Source organism: Apis dorsata, unplaced genomic scaffold (assembly GCF_000469605.1).
Source record: "Apis dorsata unplaced genomic scaffold, Apis dorsata 1.3 scaffold_577, whole genome shotgun sequence".
Lineage (NCBI taxonomy): Eukaryota > Metazoa > Arthropoda > Insecta > Hymenoptera > Apidae > Apis > Apis dorsata.
Genome location: NW_006263787.1, coordinates 290,939 through 295,744, shown reverse-complemented (window position 1 = coordinate 295,744; position 4,806 = coordinate 290,939). Strand labels below are relative to the sequence as shown.

Here is a 4,806-nt window from a genome sequence, read left to right as displayed (position 1 = left end):
AAAAAAAAAAAAAAAAACAGATATAAAAACAAAAAAGAAAATAAAAAGAGTAAGAACAAGAAAGGTGAAAAAAACGAAGGCATCGAGGATGTCTTTTGTTCCTTATTTAAAACAAAGTAATCCGCAAAAAATAGAAAAGAGTTCTGAAAGCTATTTAAACTTACCTTCCCCTCCCAGTACCCATCCGTTGTTTCATCGTCAATGGACCGCCGGTGGATTCGCTTAAAAATTAAGAAAACGCTCCACGGATAAGGATAACGGGTTGCATTCTATCCTTTACTTCTCTTCCCCACCCCAACGTTTTTCTAGGATAGAAAAATTCCCGCGAGAGGAATGTTCTTTTTGAAAACGTAAACGGGCAAGTTTTCACGATAAATCCTATCTCGATCTCATTGTTTCCTGTCTCTAGCCTGTCTAAGGGGAGATCGTCTATATTTGTTTAGACGAAATTCCGCGATACAAAGGGCGGACCTAGTGATTACGGGCGAAAAAGCGGCGCTCGGACGGGGGCCTCCGCGAATAAAACCCGCTTTTCATTTTCTATTCCCCGCATTTTTTCTAGACGTGCTATTCACCGTGGCCCCTCCTTTAATTCGTGCAAGCATCACGATAGAACGCTGGTAATATTTATTGCTGGGAGAGTAGAAAAGATTGCGCTGGAGGAATAGAAACGGGAAAAACAATGCTAGGGATTATAATAATGTTCCGGCGTAAGATGGCGGTGAGATGAAGATGAAAATTTGCTTAAACGGCTCATCGTCTAGTACTGTTCTTGTTTGATACCATTTCCAGTATCGAGATTCGCTTCTGTTTAATTATCCGTGTGTTTTTTTAATTAAGCTTCGTTGATTATATAATTACGAAGTTATGCAACGAGTAAAATTGGACAATGATCGTATCATTGCAACAAAAGAATGTTTCGCATTAATATTTCAATGTATATCATGTTTTTGTATATTTGTTTTATAAATTATTCATTTCATAGATATTGAAAATATTCAAATTGTATATAATAATAACTATTGCATTATCGATATTGTATAATTTTTGACAATATATTAAAATATTGTTAACGGATAAAAACATTGAGAATTCGTTAAAAATGTTATTTATAAAATTTGTTTATTATAATTTTATTAAATTGATTGTTTTTTAATATAAGTATTAAAATTTTTTTATTTAATAGAAACATAAATTTCATTTGTTATTAACATACATACGTTATTTCTTACAATAAGCGATAACTTTTCATAAATATTCAGACATAACAGTTTATGATAAGTCACTCTATTCGATTCTATTACCATTGTACAATGTTCGTAAACATAAATATAAAATTTATATAATATAGATTATTTCTCAGAATATTTTCGCAATATAAACTTTTCCTATTAATTAACTTATCGCTTATTTATATAACAAATTCTATGTGCCTAAACACTGTTTACAGTATACTAAACGTATACTTTTAACACAGAACCGATTGGATAACTCTATTTCACTAAGAAACATATATACAGCGATATAATCTCTCGTATATTTTGATGCCTGAATATCAAACGGGAATCACTAAATAAATCTTTCATACATGACCTGCCTGTATCGATGAAAAAGGCGGGAATCAAAGACGACCGTTCTTAAGAAAAACCGGCAGACCATTTAGGATTACCAAGTATATTCAAAAGCCACATTGAAAGTTACATTTCATAAATACTAGTCGCGTGCGCGTATAACCGTCACAACGGGGGATAAAGAGGGAGAAAGGCGGGGAAGGAAAAGAAGAAGAAGAAGAAGAAAAAAAGAAAATAAGGAATAGTAGGAAGCGGGAAAACAGTAAAATTGCAGCGAATTGTTGCGTATTCTGGTTTCCACGACCCTTTGGCAAGCAACAAAAGCCTACCGGAAATCCCTGCCAGAAGCTCAAGCAAACAAAAGATTCATCGAATTAAACTTGAGGGGGGAGAGGAGAGTGGCTAGTTTAACTATGCGTTTTTGAGAGATGTATTTAGACACGAGCGTGACAAGAGCAGAAAAAAAAATGGCACGATTTATGATAAGAAGAATTAGGGAAAAAGGAATTAGGGAAAAAGAAACAGGCGCGAAAAGAATGAAGGAAGGAACGGAAGAAGAAAAAAGAAGGAGAGGGCGAGAGGATGAGGGAGCCGATGAGGCGAACAAGAAGAAAGAGGGCATACGTTTTTTTTTCTCTTTTTTTTTTTCAGAAAACGCCGCCCCCCAGATCTTCACCCTCTCCAACCAACTCTCTCTTCTGTATCTTCTTCCTTTTCCCTCGCTCCGTTTTTTCCCAATTCCGACAGCTCTACGAGAAGAATTTCGTCGGACGGGGGGAAGAATCCGCGCGCATGTGCCGCGGGGGTGGCTGCCTCGAGGAGCGTAACAGCGAGTCGGAGACAACGAGAGGAAGTGGGAAAGAGTGGAAGCAGTGGATGCAGGCCTGTGGGAGGAATAAGGACGAGGAGGGGTGCGCGCGAGAAGGGGGGTAATACGTGTGAGAGTACCCTGAAGAGTGGCGTCGGTAGTACGGTGGTGGGAGGAGGGGAAGCGCGAGGGGCAAGAGGCGACCGTTCACGTCTTTTCGACGTCGACGCAACCCCGTTGGCGCAGAATAGCTGCTCAGTGCTCGTCGAACGGCGCTGTGTTGCGACGGGACCATGCCGCCGCGCCCTGCACCACCGATCAACCGATCTCAGGTACGCGAGACACATTATCATTCCCGAGATATCGATACATTTCATTACAGAGGCCATTCATTCCCGAACGAATGAACGTGGTTCCGGTGTCTTCGTATCTTTTTTTTTATCCCGGCTGGTGATTCGGAGAAACGTGTATATTTCAACATAGATCGCGTCTCACGAGAATGAGATAAATCCGTTTCTCGTGGGAGAGTTGTTGCTTCTTTTCTCGTTGATAATTTGTGCAGTTTCGTGTGCTCTTTTTTGATAAAAAAAAAAAAAAAAAGAAAGGAAACGTTCAGACATCGTGATTAGGAGAGAGAGAGAGAAAGAGAGAGAGAGAGAGAGTGTGCGAGGAAACTTTGTCTTTCCTGTTCGTCGCTTTTCATTGTACTTTCTGTTATGATTTTGGTGCGGTTTGGTGGAAGGAGCGAAGGAGCCACGCGAGAGAGAAATAACCTCGAGTTTTTTTGGTGAAACTTGTTGTTCGTTACGTATCCTCGTGTGGATACGACACGAGGATCGATCCTGGCATCGATCTTACGATCCTATACGTCCGTACTTGGGAGAAGAGATTTGAAACGCGTTTACACCGTTCCCTTTTCCTTGTTCCGTGGGATTCGTTACAGGGTTATCAATCGCGCAATCATTGGCCAACTATCGATTGATTATAAAAAAAAATAGAAGAAACGGGGAATCGAAGAGAGAAAAATTATTATCAATATAGGAAGATGCGTCTCCTCTTTTCTTTTTTTTTTCTTCTTCCAAGAGATGCTTCCTTTTGTTTTACCCGACATTCGTAATATAACACCACCGACCTTCGAATGCATCCACTTAAAATAGTTTCGATCGAGTCTTCGAAAAAAGACCATCAACGGAACTCGGAAACGTGATGTCTTAATCCATCGAGGGAATCGAGATAGAAAGCGAGACAGGGAAAGAGAAAGTGAGAGAGAAAGAGAGATGTTGTTTGTCTCTGGAGAGCTTTCACGTTATCTCACCGTGAAGGGGGGTGGGAAAATACTTTTTGGAGGAGAATATGAAGTGAATCCTTGATCAGTTTGCGACTTTTTGCTTACTCTCGTTTTGTGTACGCATCATGATGCCATGTAAAATAATTAAAATAGTTTTGTGCGTCCGTCGGTTTTCTCGCGTGTGCCTATGTGCGCGTATATATATATATACATATATATATATATGTATGTATATATGTATATATATGTCGAAGATCAAAGAAACGCAAAAAGATTGTGCTACGGATTACCAGCATGTTCATAAAGGGATGCTTTTGATAAAGGCGCCGCTTAGGCGAGAGAAGGTTTACCTCATTTTCACGCCGGTGGGGACCGATATTTTTCACCCTCCCCCCGTTTAATGCTGGTCTCTCTTTGCCTAAGTGCATACCGCGTGGCCGACCTTGTTTTAAACGGAGCCTCGTTAATTAAAAAAAGAAATATATATAATAGTATACTCAGCGGTTGTGTACTATTGAAATATTTGTCTCGAGTTCTTCGAGAGAATGGCTACATTATTGGCAGGAAGTTTTGTTGTTGCCCATCCCTCCGCAATTTCTCTGAAGTAGGCAGTTTGCGTTTCAGTGGGCTCTGTTCGACGCTCTTGGTGCCTCGGCGAAAAGTTAAATTAATGGAAAATGAAGGGAACAGAATTCATTGAAAAGTTGAAGTATTTAGTCGATCGCTTAAAGATATTGGTTTTCTTCGATCGAGAGAAGTAGGAGGGTTTACCTCCCTCCGCGTAACTTTCTTACACGAATGTTCTTACTCTTGCGAACCATAAATAATAATCGCGGCTCGTCTCGAGGGAGGAAAATAATAGAATTAAGTTAATTAGGTATGCACAGTAACAATCCGTTTTCGATGAACAATCGGTTTTCTCGAAGCCGATCAATCGAAGCGCCGTAAGTTGCTCAAACTGTTCTTTAAACGCGGACCGATTTAATTCCGTGCTATTTCTCAAGAACGCGATCTATATTCCTGATGACGCATCGACGTGATGGAAAACCGTTTTCCTTCGTTCTCCTCGTTCTCTGTGAGGAAAAAAAAAGAAAAAAAAACGACACGCTGAAATAATAGAAAATATGGAACATCTCGGA

General features: G+C 39.8%; 1 protein-coding gene across 1 annotated transcript in view; it reads left to right on the top strand.

Moving 5' to 3' along the window:
- Window positions 1-2,436: 2,436 nt before the first annotated feature.
- The window catches only part of LOC102678366 (tyramine receptor 1-like), a 77,047-nt gene continuing 74,677 nt past the window's right edge, over window positions 2,437-4,806 (top strand). Inside the window, 1 exon segment of the mRNA XM_031513091.1 lies at window positions 2,437-2,711. The gene's annotated coding sequence lies outside the window, so the exon portion shown is untranslated.